General features: G+C 35.9%; 1 pseudogene; it reads left to right on the forward strand.

Annotated features, from left to right (window-relative positions):
* Positions 1-19018: 19018 nt before the first annotated feature.
* Positions 19019-20129, forward strand: LOC111894944 (putative pectinesterase/pectinesterase inhibitor 24; annotated as a pseudogene).
* The last annotated feature ends 7096 nt before the right edge of the window (positions 20130-27225 follow it).

A 27225-nucleotide genomic window follows, 5' to 3' on the forward strand; every position in this document is an offset into this window, starting at 1 on the left:
TCCATTATAAGTATAATGAAGTACAAAAGTAACTAAATGCTTTTACAAATTCCCAATCTTAGTTACTTTAGGCAAAAGTGAATTGATGCAATTCCATGAAATTACACTTTGTGCCCTTGCGAGGACGTTAGTGGAGCGTGTGTGGTTAACCGGCACACTAAATGGTTCTAAGAAAAGGTAGCAAAGGGTGACTCAATGGTTGTCATAGTTCGGTGGAGCGATTGTGGTTAACTGACACATCGAATAGATGAATGTAACATGTGGGGGCACCATGTAAGTTTGCATGGTTATTCACACCCGCTTTGTGATCCTCGGTATCCCAGTCACAAACTAGAGGGGCATATCGAGATTTAAACATGCCATTGAAAAGTTCAATGAATCTCAAAAGATCTAGGAATTTTCAATAGATTTAAAACTGAAATTTCCTTTTCGTTTTTCATGGTGGAAATTAGTGAATCATCATTCACTTACCTTCAAATATTCTGCAACTAGATTACGACATCCCTTTTCTAGGTTGTAGAGTATTGTGTTGGGTCCTAGCCTTAATATCTCATTTGGGTGATTTATTAAGGACTCAATCAATCAACAAATTTGAATTTAATTTTTCTCCCGTTTGGTAGATGTCAAAGTGTGACAATTGTGGTCTTCACAAATCCAGTGAAACAAGCCATTCACATGAAGATGATATTCCACGATTCAATCAAGGAACACAAGATCATGCTTCACTTCCTCCACCTCCTCCTATTATTCTCCCTAACCCACAAGTTCAAAAGATTGAAATTTTCAAACTCACTCAAGCCCTTTTGGCAAGTAAACATAAAGAAGGAAAGTCAGTGTGTGCACACATCCTAGAGATGAAGTCACACATTGATAGATTTAGAATGTTGGGATCTGTTGTTTGTGGGGAGCTGGCTGTTGACTGGGTTCTTCAATCACTTCCTGACTTATATAGTGAGTTCGTAAGAGACTACTATATTATGAACCACGACGTAACCCTCATTGGTCTCACCTATATGCTTATTGTTGCTGAATCATCAATGATTTGGTGCACTGGAAAAGCAAAGTTGATTGGTGGATCTGCCTTCCAGACCTCTATGGATATAGGCAATGGCAACGAAAGGCATGCCATGACCGAAAAGTTTGATCATAAGAGAAAGGCAAAGTCAGAAGTAGTTATGTGTGTTGTTCCAAAAGAGTCAATTTGCTTTTATTGCCAAGAGAATGGGCATTGGAGACGAAGCTACCCTATTTACCTAAGAGATCTAAGAGATGGGAGACTCAAAACATATGGCTCTTCTTTAGGTAAAATCCATTAACTAACTCTTTTAAGTTCCTATTCTAGATTCTTAATACATGATGTGATAAGATTACATTTGGTGTTTTGTAGGATCATAGAAAAGAGAGGAAGCTTACGGGAAGAAGTGAGCGGAATCTAATCATGAAGAAATGGATTTCGATCGCGTTACTTGAATATTAGAATCTTGAGCTACTACTTGGAGTTAGAATAAGATTGTTGAGAAATATGTATTAACATAGTTTTTCAATGAATTGCATTGCAAGGGCAAATTTTTCCGCAATAAAATAAATTTGATTTTATATTATTTATTTATCCTTGCAATGGAGTGTATGAAAAATTGATGTTTGAATGTTTCTATTATTAGAAATAATGGATTTGATTCTTAATTATGTTATTTGTGGAAATGTCAAGAATTTACCAAATAGGGAAAGTTTCTCATCGGCCAAGTTTCAATTGGACAGAAACTTGGAATCATACAACTTGGTTGCACGATGAATGAGAAATTTCATATTTGGAAATTAGACTAATTCGTTGACAAAGTGTCAAATGAAGGGCTAGGAGATCGAGTACACAAGATTGTGTGTTGATCATGTCCACCACAAGAGTGACAAAGATATTCATCATGATTTACTAAGGTTATGTAAATATGGTTATACTTATAAGATTAAGTGTAATTCTGAGTTGATTGAGAGAGTTTCAATCAATAGCATAACGAATAAGAAGAATCAAGTAGGCAGAAAGATAAAAGTTTCTCTATTCTAAGAAGAAGGGAGAGTACCTTTTAATATGTTTTATGATAGGTCTTAATGATTAAGAACCATATTTTAATTGATCCTCTAAGTGAGTCTTAGTGCAATTGTATGTCTGAGAAGAGGAATCAAGAATTGAAGAAATGGTTAAATCAAGAAGTCCATCATACTTCGTTCCAAAAACAAGTCTTAGAGTTAAGATTGCGAGTTGAGTGACAAGTCTTAAGAAGGTTTATAACATTCATCAAATGTGGAATTTGAAAAGGTTTTCTTATTCTTGCACATTTGAAATTGGAAAGTTGTGATGTCTTGGATAATACAAAGACCAACCAGGACCAATTTTGTGAAGTCTTTTGTCTTGATAAAAGCTACACTAACTCTTGAATATTTGTTTGTCAAGAAATGGTTATTGACAAGAGAATATTATATGTCAAGGAGTCAGTAGGACTCTCAAAGGTCTTGAAAGGTTTCAAGAACAAATCAAGAATAAACCTTATCGATCATCACTAGCACACAAGTTGAGGTTTACAACCTATCATGTTGACACTATCTTGTTTATGTGCGGTTCCAATTGAGTTAATTATGCATGTGAGTTCTATGAGTTCCCATTTGAATGCATAAAAGGCAAGGACCTTGATCAATGAAAAGTACATTGATAAGAAAGGATGAGCTGCTTAACTACTTGGAAGACATGGTGGGCACTCGTGTTACCATAAGGCAAGAAATCAAGATTAAGAAAGTTCGGTCCATAAGAGTTTGGATTTGTCGCAAACTTTGGTTTTGGACAAATTCGCATGGATAGGAACACATACACCATTAAAATCTAAGTGTCATAAGATTCCCTCCTTCATGAAAATAACTGTGAGGAAATACTTTCACTAAGAGAGATTTTAAGAAGATAGTGATTGTGAAAATTGTACTCTCAAATTCGATTATGATTACGGTATCCCTTTCCATAATTCGAATTGTGAGATTTGGCAATTAGTCTGAATTGTTTAGACACACATATGAGCTATCTAAGGCAAAGGTGTATAAGTTTAAGAAGCTTAGATAAAGGATTATCAAGTCAAAGCTAGTGGGAGCATAAGTGTTATGCTTATATGATAATAATCATTATGATAAATGTTGTGCTTGTATGATTATTAAGGCAAGTATTGCAAGTTAGCAATATTAATTATAGAAAACAAGAGTTATACTTTGCAAAGTCGTAAGGGTTGAATAGTTGTTTTGCTATAATTAAGGGAGAGAATATTATGCTTCATTTCAAATCTGAAGGCTTAGGTTGTGGAATGTTAATAAAATTAGTCAAGGATACATAGTGTTATGGCATTGTTCGAATTGTGAGAACGTGACACATTAAATATTATGGCAAAAGATTGATAAAGTATCATATCTTTATGTAAGACATTATGCAACGTATCGCATACGCTTCGGGTATAGGATTGATTGCTAGTGCTATTATATTCGACCATTCTAAAATTTTCCAAATGTCTAGCGCATTTAGAGGGAAAATGACTAGAATCGGTTTTGACTAAGATAATTAAACAACTATCAAAGGACAATCCAAAGCTCGCTGAGGATTGGTCGCTTGTGAGTAGTTGAAAATATGGTATTGGATGGACGATATTGACATTATTATGAATAGATAAGATTCTATTAAGAATGAATTGTCATATGGAAAATATGGAAATGTTTCCATATTGGGAGTTGGATATTGAGAATCTATATCTAGATTAGAAACTATTATGCAAGAAGGATGTTCAAAGGAATGTACTTTGAGTGAGAGACATCATATCTATAGAATTGTTTCTGATAGTGATTAGCCAAGTCTTGATGATTTTGAGCTATGACTTTACGAAAGAATCATTGCATAAAATGTTAGAATCTAGCATAAGTAACAAGAATTTGATATTCTTATACTTATGATAAGGATTGTGAGTTGTGAAATGAGTATGATTGGAAATGTGTTCATTTGATCTATTTCACAAAGTACGGACCGTAGGTAAACATTGTGTGCGTGCTGAGAGCATGGGACAAGTGTAGTAATAATTCAAGTAAGAAGTTGATTACCCGAAACAACAAATAATGAGCAATCAATATGGTGATTAAATAAAATGTTTCATTTATACCCAGAGTTTGGGGCCATATGGGATTATTATTATTCTTGTGTTTCACTTTGCATGTTTTGACTTCCTGAATAATTAAATTGGTTCAGAACAATCAAATTATTCGAACGGACCACAGTCGTTCATATATTGGAAGTAGGTATGAATGAAGACTGTCGTGAATTGGTCTGTGGATTCTCTAAAGTGTATTAGACATAAGCAAATGTTTGTTGCAACATTCATAAGTGCTTATGAATATGATTTGAGCATTGGATTAAACCCACGCTCACTTGGATCACTTCATGGATTTTATCACGAGTGATTAGTGAGACGATAACATCTTATATTCTTGAAACCAAGATGTGCGAGTTGTATCTTGCGATTCGGTTACACATTGATAATATGTAAACACACCAGTAACTTGGTGTCATAAAACATATTGTTGTGTGTGATTCGGTGAGTGAGTGCAAGCAAGCATTGAATCAAAGTTTATTCGTTCCTTTTATCCAAAGTGGGATGAAAGCGATATATGTGGGCCCCTCGATGATTTTGTGATGACACTAAGTGCTTGTCCAAGCCGGGACTAATTTGATGTGCTCAATTGTAGTCTGTTGACAGTCGTCATAAATCGGAAATCAAGAAACAACACATAGACAGAGAGAATGATTTAAATCCGTGTCTCAGTCTATACGATATCTAGAATGGAGGAATATATGATCCCTTATCTAAAGGACTCGTATATGATAAGATCAGAGTTGACAGCGGCTTTTGAAAGCTACGATTGCAGATTAGTATCTGAAGTCATATGCAGAATAGTTATTAGACTTATCCAAGTGGGAGACTGTTGGATTAGTGTCTAAGTCCATAACTATTTTGGTATGTACTTGACCCGATGGTGCATGGTCCTTTTGGGTTGCCTTCACCATAGCAACTTGATAGGATGAATTATAGAGAGAGAAGATTAATTTAGATTTATTAATATGTTATGAGAATAATATATTAAAGGAGAAATCATATTGTTTAATAAATATTAGTCAAGAATTAATTGATAATTAATTTTGCGACTAAAAGAGATTAATTAAACTTAAGGGACTGGAACTATAATTATAAGATAATTACATTTGGGCTATGGATTACCTTGGAATAATAGGTTGGACGAATTCTATGGGGAAACCCATTAGAAATCGTCCAAGGGATATTCTAAAAGGGTCCATGGGCTGCTTAGGGCTTAAGCAGTCAGATTAGGGTTTCCTAGTTGAAAACCCTAATAGCCTACATGTATATATAGTACCCTTAAGCCCCAAAAACGTGGCTACGAGTTTCACTAGGGTTTCTAGACGTTTTGGGCAGCCTCCTCTCTCCTTATTCTTCATCCTCTTGCTCTTGGTGTTTGTGAGCCATTAGAGGAGTGACACTTGTGACTCTAAGCTTTCTAAAGTCATTACAAGGAGGATTTGAGATTGTTATTGCTACATAACAATCAAGGTAAGATATAAAAACCCTTTCACATGTTAATATGATTAATTGTATGCTAGAACTAGGGTTTAAAGTCTTGGATGAATTGCATGTACAATAGAGAAACCTAAATCCAAGCATTAAGGTTTGCATGAGCACATAGGATGTTCTTATGGCTAAAACCCATCATAAAGGACTTAGTTATGAGATTCGACCTCACGAGTTAAGTTTTGAACCTTAATTAATAATTAGGGTTAATTATTTTATTGACTAGGCGGAATCTAGTTCCGACAATTCGGGTGTGAGATTTACTTGTCATAAGTATCAGGTGAGTCTCCTCACTTATTCTTACCTGTGTGGTAGAATAGATGTGTTTGTGATGACCAGTTGGGTCTAAATACTATTTTGTATTATGTTGCGTATGTGTGACTGGGACTACGGATAGTCTTCAGCGTTGATGATAACCCTTCAGACGTGTTGTTGCCCACTGGGACTGCTGATAGTCTCTAGGGTTACTGATAAACAACAATTGTTTATTTATGATGTGTTGTATGTGGTATCTTGGGGAACTCACTAAGCTTTGTTCTTATAGTTGTTTATTTATGTGTTTCAGGTACTTTTGAGGACCGTGGAAAGGCGAAGGTCTGATTGTACACACTCGTTGGGAGATTTGTTACTAGGACATTTTGAGAACTGTGATATTCTGTGATAATGGTTGTTTTAGATAATTATATGTTTGATATATTGGTTTGTGAAACTTTATTTTGGTAAATTAAAAATGAAAATTTTGGTCGAAAATTTGAGGTGTTACAATTTGGTATCAAAGCCCTGGTTTGAAGGATTTGGATGAACCTCAGGGTGATTCCAAACTGAAACCAAGGATCTGAATTTTTTGATAAAAACTTAAAATAGAAATGATTATTTTTAAAGGAGAAAAACCCATTTGAAAAAGTGTGTACAATAAACCAGAGCTCGAGCGGTAGTTTCCCAAAATTGCATGCTAGCTAGTGGTATGCTAAGGATCCTACAGGAATAGTGTGATAGTGTTGCCTGATTTGTGATGCCTTTATCCTAGGAGTTTACTCTTATGAGATTGAATATGACATTGCTATTTTCCTAATGTATGCTATATGACTACACATAGTTAGGAATTTATTTCCTCAGAATGTTTGATCTAGCCTTTCTTCTTGTTCCTTGTTTGGTTGTGGATTTAAGGTAGAATCATTTATTCGAATGTCCACCAAGTCTCACATTGTCTACAATTGGCGTGCACGAAGCAAATGGCAAGAATATTGGAGATCTTGTAAGGCAGAGTAGTGCCGGGGAGCAGTCTAGAAGTAGTGTCTACATGCTTAGTCGTGGTTCTAGGGAACCAGCAGGGTGAGTCTATAGTTGATATGAGGAAATAGAGTCGTTGTGACTTTGGGTCTTGAGAGGACGACTTGAGACAAATATGGGCTGGTGTGGAAGGTAGTATTGGACCCGTACTATTGGAAGCTCTGGGTTCATACGCGGCTCAAGAAGGAACACTAAGGTACTAAGGAACTTGTAGGAGTGTGAGGGTGTCAGTGTATGTGCTTTAACTTGATTTATTATGCTTTTCTTGTGTGTTTCAGTATGGTGATTACTTGAGGTTCAGGCTCCAGTGACCACGAGAGGCCGAGTGTCAGCGATGATGAGATCCACATGATTGTTGCCGCGGTGGTGGCCACAATAATCAGAAGGGCTATTTCAGAAATGTATGGGTCTGTCAAGACGATGCTGATTGAGACTTTTGATGAGCGTTATCCTGCTGTCAATGAAGCTACTATTGTCGCGGCCACTGCAACTGTTGCTGCTGTGAGACTATAGGGGTGATTCGTTGTGGTACCGAGATTTCAACATACGAAGCTACCCGGGTTTGATGGGACCCAGGATATGATTGCTGCTATGAGATGGATCTCTGATGTTGAGGGACTTTTTTTACACTTGATCTTGTCTGGAGAATATGTGGGTTCGTTTCGCGTTGAACCTGCTTCGTTTGGGAGCAAAGGATTGGTGGAAGTGTGTGACGACTAATTATACTATTGCAGAGCATTCTACGATGATCTGGAAGAGATTTAATAAGATGTTCAGGGATTAGTTTGTACCCATGGTTGAGCGGGAAAGATTGGCCCATGAGTTCCTATCTCTCAAGCAGAAGACAAAGACGATGACTGAGATCACCTAAATGTTTCATGAGAGGGCCTTGTTTTTTCCTAAGCATATGTCCACGAAGCAGACACGTGTGAGTCGGTGTTTGGGCATTCTGAGGAAAGATATCTATGATTTTTTGGTGAACACCACATATCGGACATTGGCTGAGCTGCAGACTAATTCCAGGAGGAGATAGATTGAGTTGGAGATACAGGCTAGGGATGAGACGGAGACCCATGTGAAAGATAGGAGGCCAGTACAGTCATAGCCGATGACTAAGCAGCCCAAGCCCGCTAATTAGAGAGATGGAGGCTAGAAGGGCTACACTTGCAGAAAGTGCGGCAAAGGACATGAGGGACCCTGTCGGTTAGGATCAGCTTGCTACATGTGTGGCAAGGAGGGGAATTTAGCAAGGGATTTCCCCAAGGGATTTTGGATTTGCTTCAATTGCAATCAGATGAGTCACATGAGGGCCGAGTGTCCCCAGCGTGCATCTAGGGCAGTTCACTCATCGGCCCCCCCGAACCTGCATATTACCGATGGCTAACAGGGAAAGGCCGAGGCACCGAGGGCTCGAGGGTGAGCATTTTAGTTTACAGCATATGAGGCCCGTACAGCTCCAAACGTTGTGGTTGGTATGTGTTCTTTATTATTCTGCTAATTTATTTATGTTGCTTATATTATTGATTGTGTAGGTACTTTTCTTGTGAATTATGTGTCTGCGCTTGTGTTGTTTGACTCGGGTATGAGTCGATCTTTTATGTCATCATCCTTTTGTCACGGTTTTAGTATCGCACGAGAGACTTTGCGTACGAACTTGAGAGTCTCTACACCTGATGAGCTTCCGGTCTCTGCGATTGATATCCGTGGTTGTAGAACTCGCTACTCGGTACCTGCTTGACCGACTGGGGAGTAGGAGTACTAAGGAGTACTTGGATTCGGTAATTCATGTAGACATATTTTTAGGAAAATTATATATGTCAAAAGCATAATTTCAAATCATTATAACAAAATTAGATACATGTGAACACATAAAAAATGAAATACACACAAATCTCTCAATTCATAAATAATTACTGAAAATTTAAGATATATATGTAGTAATAATCACATGTGTGTGTTAAATAATAAATCATTAAGTGTATAATACATATTAATCTTGAAATTTGTGATTTTTTTCTGTTTTTATGACAATTTTGACCCTTTGACCGAGTTGGCCGAGTTTGACCGAGTAGGCCCGAGTAATACCGAGTTAGAGAGATGTTGACCGATTTTTGACCAAGTTTGACTTAATCCAAGTTTTTTTTCCGAGTTCACATTAATTGCCTCGGTGGAGGGCCGATTCCGAGTAATCGGCCAAGTAGGCCGGGTTTTGCAACACTGCTGATATCTACCGGGGTTATGAGTTAAAGATCTTCGGTGTTGGTTATCTGATAGATCTTATCCCTATTGCGATGAGAGATGTCTATATGATCGTGGGTATAGATTGGTTGAGTTGGTTTTAGGTTCTGATTGACTGTGAACATCAGATGGTGACGGTTCGAGACCCTAGTGGGGGAGTGCTGACTATCTACGGTGAGGGTACTAGGTCGAGATCAGCCTTCTGTTCTGCCGCCAGGGCAAGACAGAGTTTACAGCATGGGTGTATGGGTTATCTGGCATATGTAGTGGTTACTCAGGTCGAGGAGAAAGGAACGACCTCCATTTATGATGTTCCTGTGGTATGTGATTTTCCCGATGTTTTTCCTGAGGAGTGGAGTTTCTGATCGATCTGATTTCGAGTGCGGTCTTGATTTCCATGCCTGAGATGCAAGAGTTATCCTCTCAGCTGCAGAAGCTATTAGGAAAAGGGTTTATTCGGCCGAGCAGTTCTCCATAGGGAGGACCGATCGTTTTCGTCAGAAAGGAGGATGGTTCACACCATATGTGAATTGATTACCGGGAGTTGAACAAGCTAATGGTGAAAAACCGTTACCCGTTGTCAAGGATTGAGGATCTTTTCGACCAGCTTCAAGGGGCATCTTGGTTTTCCAAGATCGATTTGAGGTTCGACTGCCATCAGATGAGTGTGAAAGAGGAGGATATTTAGAAGATGACCTTCCGAGTTGCTATGGGCATTATGAGTTTGTGGTGATGCCTTTTAGGCTCACCAACGCATCGGCGACGTTCATAGATCTCATGAACCGGGGGTGCAGGCCTATGTTGGATCAATCGATGATCATTTTCATCGATGACATTCTCGTTTATTCGAAGACAAGAGAGCACCATGAGGAGCATTTACGCAAGATTCTTGGATTTTTTAGGATGGAGAGGCTCTACGCCAAGTTCTCATAGTGTGACTTCTGGTTGCATGAGTTTTAGTTTTTGGGACGCATCATCAACCAGAATGGTATCTTCGTCGGCCCAGCCAAGATAGAGGCGGTGATGTATTGGGAAGTGCCTAGATCTCCATTTAAGATTTGGAGCTTCCTTGGTTTGGTGGGATATTATCGGATATTAATTAGAGATTTCTTGAAGATTATTGTTCCTCTCACCAGGTTGAGAAGGAAGGATGTTGTGTTTAGTTAGGGGCTTGTATAAAAAGCATTATTTGAGACTCTCTGCTAGAGACCGTCTGAAGCACCGATACTTGCCCTTCCTAAGGGAGTTGAGGATTGCGTATTCTACTGTGATGCATCCATTGTATGGTTGGGTGATGTGTTGATGCAAAGAGGGCATGTGATTGCATACGCTTCAAGGCAACTGAAGCCTCACGAAGCGAAGTATCCCACGCATGTTTTGGAGTTGGGGGGGTGGGGGGGGTTCGTCATCAAGATTTGGCGCCACTATCTTTATGGTGTTCGGTGTACCATCTAAACATGACCATAAGATCCTAAGATATCTTATGGATCAACCTAACCTGGATATGAGGCAGAGGAAGTGGTTGGATGTACTGAAAGACTACGACTGTAAAATTTAGTATCACCCGGGCAAGGCCAATAAGATGGTCGACGCCTTGAGTCAGAGGGTGGTGGGTGCCCATTTTAGAGATTATCAAATAAGTGCACTCGAAGGCCATAAAAGAAGAAAATCTAAAAAGTGAGTGGGTGATCGGCCAGATTTCAGCCTATGATATCACGGCCGAGGGCTTATGACTCTTCATGGGCAGGTATGGGTACCATATACAGGTGGGGCCCGACGGATTTTGATGGAGGAGGCCTAGAAGTCAAGATTTTCCATCAATTCAGGAGTTACCAAGATGTATCTTGACCTAAAGCATAGTTATTGGTGGCCATGTATGAAGAGAGATGTGGCCTGGTTTGTAAAGCGATGTTTGACATGCCGGAAGGTCAAGGTCGAGCACCAGCGCCCTCATGAAAATTTGCAGCGCTTAGAGGTCCCCTATGGAAGTGGGAGCATATCACCATGTGTTTTATTATGAAGTTGCCGAAAACTGCAAGGGGTGTTACAGTTATATGGATGATAGAAGATCGTTTGACGAAGAGTGCTCACTTCCTAGCCATTACCGAGAGCTCTTATGCGGAGAAGCTGACTAAGATTTATGTTCGGAAGGTGGTGGCTTGGCATGGGGTGTCGATTTCGATTGTATCATACCGGGATGTGCGTTTTGCTTCCAGGTTCTGGAATAGGTTTCACGAGGAGTTGGGTACCCGACTAAACTTCAATACTTCATATTATCCGCAGATTGACGGGCAGAGTGAGCAGACTATTCAGTTGCTCGAGGATATGATGCATGTATGTATCATTGACTTTGGTGGGATCTTAGACTCCTATCGCCCGTTGGCTGAGTTTTATTATAACAATAATAATCATGCTAATATTGATATGCCCCCTTTGAGATTCTGTATGGAACCTATTTGTTGGGGTGAGGTTGGACAAAGGGTCATGGGAGCACGGAGGTAGTGCTCAAGACAACTGAGCTTATATATCAAGTTAGACAGAGATTGCTGACGGCTCACAACCGTTAGAAGAGTTATACGGAGCGGCAGAGCTTTGAGCTAGAGTTTCAGGTGGGGGATTTAGTGCTTCTGAAGGTGTCACCCAGGAAGGGTGTTATTTGCTTCTAAAAGTATGCAAAGTTGGGTCCCAGTTTTATTAGCTATATCTGAGTTTTGGCCCATGTGGGCAAAGTGGCTTACCGGTTGGAGCTACCGAAGGAATTGAGACAGATTCCTGATACCTTCCTTGTTTCCCAACTAAGGAAGTGTATAGTTGACGAGACGAATGTGGTCCTTTTGGAGGACATTCAGGTCGACGATCGCCTGAACTACATTGAGAAGCCCATGTAAATTTTGGATCGGAGAGTGAAGACCTTGAGTAACAAGGTAGTGAACTTGGTCAAAGTTTAGCGGCAGCATCGGAAAGGCTCGGAGTGGACGTGGGACCCCGCGTCTGAGATGCATGAATAGTATCCTCAACTATTACAGAGGATAACTTCAAGGACGAGTCTGAGATGCGTGAACATTATCCCCTTTGGACTATCCTTATCAGCCACCATTCCCTCCTCAAAGCCTAATTTCGATTCTAAGTTGTTTGTGTGAGTTTTGGGAGTTTATTAAGTGATTTTGGTACATATTGTTGAAGAAGGAGGCTAGAGAAGGAGTTGTTGCTTACAAGCATTTAGATCCAGAAACGTTTCCTAGTTGTGCATCTTTTTTAGGTATAAAGTTTATACCTTGATGAGATTCCTATTTGATCTCCATGGTTGAGTTTTATGAGCTTTTGTCCCCAAGATTAGACCTTTATGAGTTTGGAGCACTCCAGAGAATATTAGATGTCCTTTCATGCATTTTAGGACTTTTAGATTCATAAAAATGGTTGCTTGATTATTTCCTATGACCCATGCATGAGTAAGGTAACTTAAAGTGTGATGAAAGTTAAATTTTGTGGCATTGGGTCCTTCCTAGCCATGCAAACGCTTAAATTCGACGACTTTATGGATTAAAACGCCTTAAGATGGTCAGATTTGAAATTGGGTTAGATGTCTTAGCGGATTAAGACAAAAAGTTGGTGAAAGTTGAATCAGACGGAGTACGTCGAGTGTACTCTTGGCTACGCCCCACATAGCCGGTTTCGTCCCCGATTGGTCACTGGTCGCGTAGTACGCTCCACATAGGGAAGAGTACGCGCAACGTATGCGCTAGGCAATTGACTTTTGTTGACTTTTGACTTTCGGTCAAGATTTAGGGTTTTGGACCATAAGAAGTGCAAAATCGTCTTTGTGCCCTTAGAGGACTTAGTTGTTGGATTTGACCTCACGAGTTGAGTTTTAGACCTTAATTATTAATCAGGCTTAATTATGGTTGACTAGGCGGAGTCTAGTTCCGAAAGTTTGGGTGTGAGATTTACTTGTCGTCAGTATCAGGTAATCTCCTCACTTATTCTTACCTATGTGGTATAATAGTTGTATTTGTGATGACTAGCTGGGTCTAACTATTATTTTGTATTATGATGTTTATGTGTGATTCAGACTGCGAATAGTCTCCTGGGTTGCTAATAACCCATCGGGCGTGTTGTTGCCACTGAGGCTGCTGATAGTCCCCACGGTTGCTGATAACTCATAATTGTTTATTTATGTTGTGATATATGCGGTATCTTGGGGAACTCACTAAGACCCGTGCTTACAATTGTTTATTTATATGTTTCAGGTACTTTTGAGGACCACAGGAAGGCGAAGGTCTGATTGTAAACACTTGTCGAGAGATTTGTTACCGGAATAGTTTGAGAACTCTGATATTTTGTGATAATGTTTTTTTGGATAATTATGTGTTTGATAAATTGGTTTGTGAAACTTACTTTTTGGTAAATTAAAAATGAAAATTTTGGTCTAAAATTTGAGGTGTTACAATTGTAGAGAAAATTCAGGTTTTGATGGTTTATATTATCATAGAAATAAAAATCTACTTATTTAACAAGATAAAAATTGGAATTGAAATCAAAATATCCTTGTTTATGTGATATAGTTACACAAAAAAAATAGGAACTATGATTTAAAAAAAAAAAAAGAATATAAGCATTATGTCGTAAAAATGTTTAATTTTTTAAATTTGATATTTTATGTTAGCTAATTATACTTCTAATATGCAGAGAGTTTGTATAAATTTTAAGCTAAATAGTAATATACATTTGGAGGTAATTATAGCATAAATGAAAGATATAATTGTAATTCAATACCTTATTAAATTAAAGGATTTCATATGAAATGATTGCATTAAATATAATGTTACGTGCAAACTCTTAGAAGAGCTCTAATATATTGACACATGACAAACATTAAACACGAGCTTTAGGAAAATGACACATGTAGAAACCAAACTAGTATATATATATATATATATATATATATATATATATATATATATATATATACACACACACACACCATGTGTCTTCTAGCCTAATGGTATCTAGTGTTGTCTTCCCTCATTGAGGTTGATGGTTCAAGTTTCGTGTTATGGACACATGTGGATTTAAGAAGTATATTAGATTTGTTATATATATATATATATATATATATATATATATATATATATATATATATATATATATATATATATATATATATCATTATTCTATACGAAAAGGTTTTTTCTTTAGAAGAGCTCGTGAAGTTCACGAAGGGTTCGTTTTTAGCGCGTGAAACATTGTTCTTTCACTCTCACCATTGTTATAGTACAATGCATGTTTTACACACCTAGGACAGTTATCTTCCTCTATGAATCTCAAGCGTTGGCGTAGCGAGACATGTGTGTACCACCACCTATTTCACGATGACCAATGATACTTTTTTCGAGGAGCCTTTCGTGTTTCAAGATACATCTTCCGTAAGATCTAACCATAAGTTTCCTCTTCCATATCTCTCCCTCTTAAAGATTAAAGATGAACAAAGCAGTCAAGAAAATACCTAATCATCTCGAAGCAAAGACGATTCTTAATCGGTATTTGGGTGTTTAAAGATTGGATTACATCTTCATACTTACTATTGTGTTGGAAAACCTAACCCTAACCTCTGATACATCCACCAACACTAACCTCAAATGACATCAATGAACATCATCCTCTTTTTTCCAGGTTTGTGTTTTTTGTTTATTCTGTTTCTCCATTTATTATAGATTTCGGTTATGATTTGTTCAGTTCATGAGCTCTATTTGGGTTATGTTCATCGTCCTTATTAGTTTATTTTACCTTGTTAACTCTTATTCTCTCTGTATATTGAAGTAGTATACTCAACAATCGATAATCATATGTCAATTACCGCTTTCACCCTACAAGTGCTTTGTCAATTTACTTTAGGATTTTTTAAATTTGGTTTAGGTTTAGTTAGAACATATAATCTTCTATTTACCTTTTCTTTAGATTTTTGAGGTATCGGTGGTAAAACAAGTGTCAAGAAATTGGATTGTAGACCTTATAATCTTCTATTTACTTTGTTTTGGGTTGCTTCAACTTATGTTGAAATTTGTTTTTATTTAATTCTTAATTTGTTGATAGAGTTAGACTAATTTTGATGAGATAGGTAGATGGAATCCTTTCCAGTGGGAATCTTGGAATTGATCTTCCACCAGAAAGATGAAGTAAGTTCTATCATGTTCAACAGATTAATATTTTCGTTTTCTGTGAACCCTTTTAAATAGAAAATACAAAACAATGAAATTCTTAAAATATAGATTTAAGGAGGCAATTTATACATCTAACCTAGTCACCAAGATAAATTTCACAAAACCTATAAACTGATGAAAGTTAGTATATAATTTAACCAAACGAAGAAAATATACATCTTTAAGAAAATAAGTGATGTGAATATTATATTATTTATCTATTCATGTGGTCATGCTATTAAATTTGTATAACGGTACTTATTTTTTATATGTATATATCTCTTGAAAGTCGGTTCAGAGTTGCGGTCATTAGAAATCTTCATTTTAACCATGGGTGTGTATTGTTTTTTCTGAAAAAAGGAAAAAAATGTGTTGTTTTTTACATAACCTGTCCAATTTATTACGTAAATGTTGCATTTGGTTTGAACAATTTTGGAAAATGTCTTCCAATTGCATATTTGCTCAATATTTTACGCTCCTTTCTTCCATAAAAGAGATTCACTTTACAACGATGTCCCAAAAGAATCACATTTTATATATATACTTAAAATTTTGTTCCAAAGTTATCTTAATTTTAAAGATCAAATAAAAATAACCATTTTCTTATTTATTTTATCAATTCTTAGAATTTATAGAATTCTCTGCAATCGCCTACATTTCAATGTTAACTATGGTACTCTTTAGTTTCATCATCATCATTCATGTTCCTATATTCCTATGTGAAGTATAATTTTCTTAAAAATTATGAATAATAGGAAAAGATAGTTTGATGTAGGTGCTTTTCTTACACAAAACGTCTCTTTATAAGTGCAACATGTCTTTACACATGTTGCAGATAACATGACCAAATGTAATGCCTCATTCATATAAAAAGCCGCTCTATGGAACAAAACAACATGGATTTACCACCGCCAAGTTAGATGCGCGTTCCCTTTATTGGAGATAATAAGTTCGTCATTCAAGTAAAAGAGAACAGTCAAGCGAACGAGCGTCAAATATTTTGAAGAACAATACAAAATTTCAATAAATACAACAAAAAAAAATGAAAATAGCAAAAATACTTGCTTCCTCTATAGAAATCGCAGGTGAGTCCACTATAGCATGTCTATTTATAAAGTAAAATGGAAACATAATTAGATTATCAATAATTTATTTTGGTATTGTAAATACTATCACGGAGTAACAAATTTTGGAAGGATAATTGGATACCCATTCATACTGATGGTTATGCAAATAAAGAAACAGAAGATGCCACAAAATTTACATATTTTTTTTCTCTTCTTTTCACGCAATATATAACATAAACAGCATGCATGTGGTCTGTTTGTAGATGATGTTATTTATCTATTTGATGATCCATTGAGTGTTGTTGATGCTCATACTAGAAACCAAAGTTTTAAAGTGAGTTTATCCACTTCCTTGTTCTTGGATTTCTATTAATGGTCAACTTAGTGTATATATGTTTTGGCTTTAATGATATGAATGCATGTTAGACTTCCAGAATTCAGAAACAGTGATTCATGTAACATCAACTAGAGTTTTTACCTGATGTAGATCTCATCGAGGTAATTGCTTGAAGTCTTTTTCTTTAATTTTCTTTGCACATATTCTTGCACAAACCCATCTGAATGGAAAAAATACTTTTGCATATATACATTCTTGCAGATCTTACCATGTCACAAATAATGGAAAAATTACTCAAAATATGATGATATCCTCAATTTAGGAGACAACTCTATTGAATTTGTGCACACAAAGAGGCTTTATGAGAAGTAGATCCGTGCCTAAGATTTGAAAGAATGTGACTGAAAACAAAGGTGTCCAAGGTAACTATAATGTAAATGACCAATGTGAAGAAGAATTTGTTGTTACTAAGTTATTTTGGTTTTTATCTATTATATATAATTTAACCTTATTTCTTGCATGTTTCATTAAACAATGGTTATTAAAAATCTTGATAAGTTAGCTATTTTTGTTTCTTGTATGATACTTTAATGCCAACCGTTTTAGCATATTCTTACAATTTTCTCAAAAACACCCATGGGCTAGTCGTGCATAGCACGACTTGTACAACTTCCTAGTATATATATATATATATATATATATATATATATATATATATATATATATATATATATATATATATATATTCTTGACCTTACCCTTATGGAGCTTGCAACCACTTTTTTATGATTGAAACACTTCGTAATACAATATGTAGTAGATATGATTGTAGCAACATTCTTTGTAATTTAATTCCTTAAGAATGCCTAGATACTATATGTACAGTTACACAATTAAAATTTGGTAATTTATTTAACAAATAACTTTTTACACAAAGTAATTTGGGAAAGACCTAAGGAGTGTTTGACATATATATATATATATATATATATATATATATATATATATATATATATATATATATATATATATATATATATAATACATGAAATATTCTTATAAAATATTACACTATAAATATTCTAATATGGATTTTAAAATGATAGAATATTCTAGTATTCTACAAGATTTGTCAGATATGTAAAATATTATAATATTCTATTAGAATATCTCATAGATATTTAAAAAAAAACAGTAATTTTTTTTTTGGATTAAAAAATGACGAAAATAATATTAAAAAATCAAAAATTTTCAGTTATTTTGCATTTTAAAATTTTTTTTATTTACAAAATGAGTGGTTATGATTGTGTCTCCTCGTTTCACAAAATATAATGATCTCACATGAACTTAACCACATATATATATATATATATATATATATATATATATATATACATATATATATATATATATATATATATATATATATATATATATATATATATATATATATATATATATATATTACCGGATTGGGTAAAAGACAGTCTATTTCGGTCTGATTCAGATGGTGATTATATATCTCCTATTTTGGAATTTTTTTTTTATGTTAGCCCCATATTAAAGTCTTCTAAGTAGTTTTATGATACCTAAATCATCTTATTAATTATAAATTATGTAATAGAGATTTTATATGATTAATAATAAATAATTTGCTAGAAATTTACGAAGAAGTGAAAGGTAGGCAGGTTGAACTTATTATTGAAGGAACGCTATAGATACTTATGCAACAGGAGTAATTATATTATAAGAAATTTAATTGACACTTAACTTTTATGACTACAAATATTTCTATCCATTAATATTATGACACGTGTCATCATTAGAACATGCAATTTAATTTTTTTTAATATATTTCTAATATACTCATAATAAGATAGTTAAAAAAAATATGGAATGGTGACAAATTCCATAATTTTAATTAGTAGGAATATTTGTAGGTATAAAAGGTAGGAGACAGTTTAATTTCTTTTATGTTATATAATAGAATTAGTTGATGTTGTATGCAAGTTGAATGTCAAGTGTTGTTTTCTTTTAAGTGTTTTTAATGTATGCAACTCGCATCCATGTACATGAGAGCCACTCAGGCATTGATTAAACACCATACCATGGTGTTGTGCACGTATCTCAACTTTCTTTTTTCATGATTATTGCTTTATAAAATGCCAACATTATCAAATGTTGGGAAGACGACAAAAAAAGCTTACATAAAAGAAAGAATTCAAACCAAATGCTATGAATTCTTTCAAATCCTATGGGAAAGTGGGTGAAGTCGATCAAATACGGGTTGATGCTCTCAAAAAAAATAGAGAAAGAATGGTTGTTGTGGCCATATCATCTCTACTTCTTGTTATTGTGTAGTTTCAGTCGTTGTTGGAACTACACAGCAAAGACCATAGCCAAAAGGGTAGTGAGTCACAATCTTTGGCGGCTATGGTTTCTATGAAAGTCGTTTGTGACACTACATTGTATCTGAATACCTGTTATAACTCTCTTGCTCCTTTTGTGAATTCCACCAATATCCACCCTGATGAGTTACTCATCCTCTCTTTCTTATTCACCATGGAAGAGCTTTCTAAAGCATCTACACTTCTAGAGCTCAGATGTTGCAACAAACTAATGGATATTGCCATTGATCATCTGAACAATACACTTTCAACTGATATTGATTTCAAATCAATAGGATTTCTATTAGATGATCTAATGACATGGCTAAGTGCTACTGGAATGTATCAGCAAACATGCATAGATAGTATTCAAGGAAATGGTGTAGATTACCTTAAAAAGTCCACTGAGTTAACGAGCAACGGCCTTGCGATCACAAAGGGTTTTTCAAGTGTCGCAAATTCTTTCTACACAATAAGAAGATTGATGAACATGGCATCAAGAAACGATGAAATGCCAGAATGGTTGTCTGCCAAAGACAGGAAGCTTCTACAGAAGATAAAATTACTGGCTGGAATCAAGGCCGATGCAGTGGTGGCACTAGATTGCACCAGCAAGTACAAGAAAATTTCTGATGCCTCAAGGCAGTTCCTGGTAAGAGCAAGAAAAGATTCGTCATATATGTGAAGAAGGGCATCTACTTTGAAAATGTTAGGGTTGAAAAACCAAAATAGAATGTCATGATGATCGAAGATGGTAAGGATTCTACAATTGTATTTAGAAAATTAAACATTATGGATGACACTCCAACATTCCAGTCGGCAACTTTTGGTGAGTATATAATATTTACAACCAGAATATGTATACAAAACTGCTTAATATTTACAAATTCTTTTATGATCTGACATGTGTTCCAGGTTTATTTGTGGTATGGCTTATGTACAGTACTAACCTTAGTTGAGGTGTCTGGCCTAAAGGGTTGAGTTGGTAGTTTTAATTGAAGGGATGTTTAGAATTTTTATTAAGTTTTCTCATCGTGGTTCAGAGTATATATATAACTCTTATATATTAGTGTTGGTGAGGTTTGTATTATATTAATTTTTTTTGTACACCAAGACTACCAAGTACAGACAAAGACCAGACTGGAAACATCGGAGGGCATGATCATTTTAGCAATTAAGCTATTTTGAATCCAGCAATCCTATGCGGTCCGTAAAACCAGATTCCCCATACCGGACGTAGCGAAGAAGTAGTGCAATTAATAATAATACTTTTATTAGGAGCTTCTTGCTATAGTTGTATTTCCTCTTTCGAGGATACGAGTTCTTTATAGCCAATTTAGTTTTGATACCAATCTGTCACAGCCCAGACCAAGGTGGCGGAACATGTCGGGCTGTGTGACTATGTTCATGGATCATATGTAAACTGAGTATATATAGCACAAGTACAACAACAAACAAAATAACATTGGTATTCCATCTTTGAGTTTAAATACAAGGTTCTTATAGATAATAATGATAGTACATGAATTGCCTTAACAAATAGACATACATAAAAAAGCTAGTAAACTGGATTGCTTGAAATCCATTTATATTTGTCCTGTGAATGCTTGAGTTATTGATTTTTTAAGAATACATGTATTTTTGAGGATCCACATAAAGTTGGTAAGAGTCACAGGTTTTCTGCTAACAAGAGTGATACTTTTAAAAAAAAAGTCTAAAAAGTATTTCCTTTGTAATTATAACCATGCTTAAAACAATTTTTGTAAAGTGTCTTTGTATAAGTTCTAAAAAAACCAAATGTATCTTTGCATAAGTAAATCCTTACTTAAAAATAGTTTTGAAAACAACCAAGCCCATGGATTTGTAGTAAAAGAGAGAGATTGTAGTTAATATTTAGAGTGAGTCCTATAACCAAGTTATGTGACTGTATGTACTGTGACAACCCGAAATTTCTAGCTGACATTCTTCATTTTTATCAAAGTTAGTTTCGTTTTGCTATTTTATAATGAAGTTTTGGGTCTAAAAGAGTGCTTAAAGCTTAGTATAATTGAGATACGTGTCGGAGGATGGGTTAGATTGGGTGTAGCATCGAAAAATCAGGCCAAACACACCAACCCAGGTGTGTGCGGCCGCACACTAGAGTGTGTGGCCAGCCAACCACACACCCCTCCAGCCGCACTCACCCTCCTATATATACTATCCTTGGTCATTTTGATCATTTCTTACACTTCTACAAGGCTAGGACCCGAAAATCCTCTCAAGTATCATTCGGAAAGGTAACATCTTTCACCAAGAACACCAAGAACACCATGTTTTTTTGGCAGCACACGCCTTCTGGCCGCACACACGTGCTTTCCGCACACCTGGTCGCACACACACATATAGTGTGTATTTTGGCCATACACTCTCTTGTATAGCCTTATAACCCTTCGTACAATCATATATAGTTGTAACACTTCAATATAAGTGTTTACTAGTCCCTAAGGTTGTCCCAATTCATTGATTAGTTGTTCATAATGCTAATTATATTCATATATGTATCAATATATGCTAAATTGGATTCACGTGTGTACTCAAGTCACTACTTGGCACTTAGCAACTGATCCAACATTTTCGTCAAAACCACTCACTACAAATGGGTACCAGAATTTACTTGGGAGCGCAAAGACTCGATGAAACAGAAGTATCCGCATCTCTTTTCAAATCCATGATTTGTATCTTAATCTTGAATTTCGGGATGAAATTCCCTCTATGTCACACCCCAAAACCGATAACGGCGGAATACGTTTCGGGGTGGAGGACGTCATGTACAGTATCATCATAATTACATAGTGAGTTTAATTACAAGTGTGTTCTGTAAAGTTGCAAAAGACACCAAAAGTAATACAAAAATAAGAGATGGATCTTGTATGCTCCATCTTCTCCAAAGTGTTGCACCTGTACCTATCTATCTTTGACCTGAGGATACAAGTTATTTTGAAAACGAGTATCAGCATAAAGCTGGTGAGTTCATAAGAATTTAGTGTGGTTAATGTATAAAATGTATTAGAACATATAGTGTGAAAAGCTGCAATGTACATTTATAATTAGTAGAAAACTCTATAAAATCCTATATTTTCCAGAAAATACATCGTAAGTGAAAAACTCTAAGTTGTATGTAAGTTTTATCATTGAAAATTGTTTGTTTGTGAAAGTGTGGTACTAAATCTCCAGTATGTAGGGTAGATAGAAGAAAAGTTATGTCTGTGGACAATGATAGTGGTGCGAACTTCCATTAGTAATAGATACTTATTTACTTCGGGATATTAACTGAGACTTTAGTCTTAGTATTTTAGTGTGGATATAGTGTAATCCTTTTATGTGACCAATAGTGTGAGTAATAGAGGATCCCATGACCTTCCCGGTCATACACAGTGTAGTGAAGTAGTGCCATCCCTGGGCCTGCTCGGTTCGGACTGAAGTTAACAGTCGGGATCTAATAGTGTCTGCCCCATATAGATCTATACATGTAGCGTCGCCTTCCTTCCGGAAAGCTCTGGTCATAGTATATAGCGCGTAGAGTATCTTGTAGAGAGTTAGTGTGTTATCTTCCGGATTAGTGCTTTCTCTTGTAATATAGTGTAGTAGTCTTTTATGTAATTCATAGTGTGTTTTCTTATTCGTGTATTGTTTTGTAATAGTATGAATTATAGTATGTATAGTAGTAGCGGTAACAAGTAGTAGTGACCTTAACTATACCTATTATAGTTAACTTAGTGTGTATGGTTCTTGGCAATTAAATAATATAGGCATCGAATGAGATGGAAATGCTCGTATCTAACACCAATATACAAGATATATAACTAAGAAATCAACGACAGTTGGACGGATAACAATTACCCTAAGCCCACATCAAACAAGAACAGGAAATAAGGCAAACTATCGCTCCTAAGTCCTTCAAGTCTTACTTATATAAATAAATTAGTATAGATACATTTTATAAGAAAAGTAATTTAATAAAAATCTTGACCAAAGAAAGCTTTTAGAAAATAGTTAATTTTTCCAAAGTAGTTTTGAAAGCGTAAAGTTCTTTTATAAAGCATAGTGATAAATTACATGTGATTTGAACTACGGATAGTAAATCACGTGTGATTGGTTTTCATAAAAATGTATATTTCACTTGTATCCCCCCCCCCTAAAACATGTAAAAACAGTGAAAAAGGTTCATTAAGGGGTAGGAACTCACCTGAAATCGAGTAAATCGGGTAATTCGGGTGAAGGTGTCGGTTGAGCGTTTGGTGTCAATTAAGGACTTGTACACCTTTTAAGACCCTATTATCATATGAGATATGTGTTTTTCAAGAAATTAGTCACTTATAATTTTTATTAAAACATTTACATATCATATAATTGATTCGAGGTCTTATGGATTAGAAGTGGTTCTCGGGGATTGTACAAGACCAAAAGGGGGTACTAGGGAGTCCAAGAGTTTACTCCCTTGGAGTTTACAGCCCAAAGGCCACTCCTTGGGAGTTTACGGCCGTAAGCCTCATGGATTGGCCATGAACTCTTGTTCACTCCCCAAATTTGATGCAAAGGCCCTTAAATCAATCCCTTTAATTTTCTAGTGAAGGTCTAGGGCTAATTAGGGGGTTTAAACCCTCATTTAGTGAGGTTCGGGGGAGTTTATGGTCCTAGCTTATGCTTGGGCCGTAAACTCTAAGTTACCCCTCAAAATGTGATTTTAATGGCCCCGAACTCGAAATGGAATTTCCTAAAATCATATCCCAAGCCTAAACATGCATTGGAAGGGTTTTTGGGGAATTTAACATGGAAAAAGGGTGTTTACAGCCTAAGTATGTGCTTGGGCCATAAACCCTCCTTAATGACCTAAAACTTATGGTTTTGATGCTCAAACACTCCTAGGTAAAACCCCTAACTAGTTTCTAAGCTTAATATAAGGAAAATCGGGACTTTTGGCAACTTTTTGGGTGTTTACAGCCTAAGGAGGTTCTTAGGCCATAAACTCCTTTATCATGCCCCAATCATGTGATTTTTAAACTATAATAACAATGATACAAGTTTCGAACAAGTTAGGGTTGAAGATCTTACGTTTTGGAGGCGGGATTTGCGGTTTTGGAGCCGAAAACGAGCTAGAGAGAAGAAGTAGTGAGAGATAGGTGTTTGAGTGGTAAAAGGGTTCAAGGAAGTGTTACACCTTCCTTATATAGCTCTCGAGTGTTGCACCCGGTACACGGCTACCCGATGCTAAAGTTTAACGGGGTTTAAACTTTTTACCCCGGTTAAGTGGTTGAAAAATAATATAACTTTATTTCGTTAAATGGGACTAACATTAATGAGTTATATTTATTTTTACTAAAATAATAATCACATATGAAATATAAATAAATAATTAACTATTTATTTATTATACGGCTCCAAATTACGGAACTTTTATAAATGACATATTCCGTTAGCAGAAACGAAATTTTATAATGATTTAACGTTGGGTTGTCACACTCTAACGGGGGGATAATGTGACAACCCGAAATTCTTTCCGTCATTGTAACCCGTTCCGTCAATAAAATTTGTCGTTTTCGAATTGTTTCCGTTTCGTTATTAAATTAAGTCATTAAATTTAAGTCGTTTATTATGACTTAATGGGTGTTCAAACACGTTAATATCACAAGAAAATATTCCAAATTAACAATTAGAAAAATTTTAGTTTCGACCACATCGGGTTACGACAACATTATCGGGTGCGACCAAAAGCATCGTATAACGTTAGTATCGGGTAGAATTCCACTGTGTCCCAAACTTGAACCATATATAAAGCTCAATTGAATTCATTTGAAGCTTTTGCACCCTCTCTCACTACTCTCTCTCTCTTTACAACTCAATTCTTCGTCCAAAGTCATTGAATTCAAGCCCCAAATCATCAAGGTAACCATCCTAACTCGTAGCATAACCTTTTCAGCTTCCAAATCCGTGTTCAAACTATGAATTAGGACCATAAACATGTATTTACGGCCCTGGAATACTCATGGGCCGTGAACACATATAAGATGGGTTTTGGAGCCCAAAAACCCTCCTAAATCACTCTTGGAGCTTGGAATCAACCTAAGGACTTATTGGAATGGACTCTGAACACCTTGAACTCAACATTTGGGGAGTAAACATGAGTTTACTACCCAAGAAGATGCTTGGGCCGTAAACTCCATATCATGGGCAGTAAACTCAATGTAAAGTCTTAAGATGCCACTTAAACACATCATAAGCCTTGGATTAAAGTCTAGAAGCAACCACAATCGATTTAGGGGCCTTAAACATGATGAAAACCACCCCTGTAGGAGCTTACGACCGTAAACCCCCAAAGGATAGGTTCCTGGGCCGTAAACTCATATACCTTAGTTAAATAATGCCCTAAATCCATTCCATGGCTTGTAAAGAAAGGGTACTTAGGAGCTTACGTCCATAAACTCCTAGTTTACAGCCATAACCTCCCTTTGATGTTTCCTTTGGTGGTTTTAATTCCTTCCTATGCCTTAGATTAAATCCTAGCAATATTCCCCAAGTGATATTTGACCCTTGAGCACCTTAAAACCCATCATCCATGCGTTCACGGACGTGAACTCATGTGGACACGGTCTTAGGGCCGAAAACTCCCTAAGGAGTTTACTATTGAAGAGCAAACTCATTATCTAAGCCCTATTCGTCCATAAATGCCACCCGGGTCACTCCAAACACTTGATTTGAAGTGTTTTCGCGACTTGGAGTGTATAATCACATATAATTAGTGAATTAAAGTCTAATTAGATACATTTGTGTATCATTCCATATTACATAGGAACCTCGCGCGTTATCAAGCCCCAAACCGACACATAGCATCCAAATCGACACGTTTTCTCGTCTGGTGAGTTCATACCCCTACCCTTTTTTAGTGTTTTTCAATGTTTTCAGGGGGAGAATACAAGCAAAAGTACAAGAATATCTTGTACTTAAACTATTTATTACATTTAAAATGTTTGATATTCACATGCTTTTAACATTGGAAACACTATTAACCAAACGTTAAACTTGTATAGTCAGTTTTCAAACTATTTGTGAAACTCTTTATAAATTGTTATGTTTTATATTTCACAAATGATTTGTTCCATATCGTTATTGTTAAAAGCAACAGATTAGTACGTTTGATTTGTCCTCAGTAACACTCCAAAGAGATATGCAAGTGGAGAATTCATTGTTTGTAACCGGACCTTTCTGTATTATTACTAGTAAATTTGTTATTCCTATAAATTGGAGACACGTCCTCGGAAACACTCCACAGAGATACCCGAGTGGAGGACCGCTTTGTAACCAAAATCTCTTAGATAGGGAGTGTGACTTGAGTGTATAGATCTATACGGGGCTGACGACCCCGCACCTGGCTGCTAGCTACAGCCGAACCGAAAGGTTCAAGGGTGACGAAAGTCATAAAATGATTTGGACTACTTATTGCCATATCTAGTCTATCGTATGGTTATGGAACTCGCAATTTGGATAACAGAGATTTACTTGTTAGTAATAATGGGTTAGTAACTAGTTTACTTTATACTTATTAGTTTTATATACATGTTAAAACTAATACACTTCACAAGGATAACCAGGTTTTCAGAACACATCTTTTACATTACATTTCGTATTGATAACCAACTTTTAGGAAAAATATGGGATTTTCCTGGAATAACAGTTGTTCATAACCAAATTTGTGTAACAAAACAGATAACAAAACTTTACATATAAGAAAATATGGGATTTTATTGGGTTCGTAACTTTTTCAGAAACCGAAAGGAAACTTGTTCATTTTTCAGAAAAAAAACCGCTTATGAACTCACCAGCTTTATGCTGATTTTCAAACTGCTTGTATTCTCAGGTCCGCATTAGACAGGTACCCAGTGATCCTTTTGGCGAAGTCGGAGTACGTAAAAGACACGTCTTTACTTTTGTTCATATATACATATGTCTAACACTTGTAACACTTTACTTTTAAACAAATGTAAATTCTAATATGTAATGTAATGGTTGTTTACTTTGCTT

This window comes from Lactuca sativa, chromosome 5 (genome assembly GCF_002870075.4).
Source record: "Lactuca sativa cultivar Salinas chromosome 5, Lsat_Salinas_v11, whole genome shotgun sequence".
NCBI classification, from domain to species: Eukaryota; Viridiplantae; Streptophyta; class Magnoliopsida; order Asterales; family Asteraceae; genus Lactuca; species Lactuca sativa.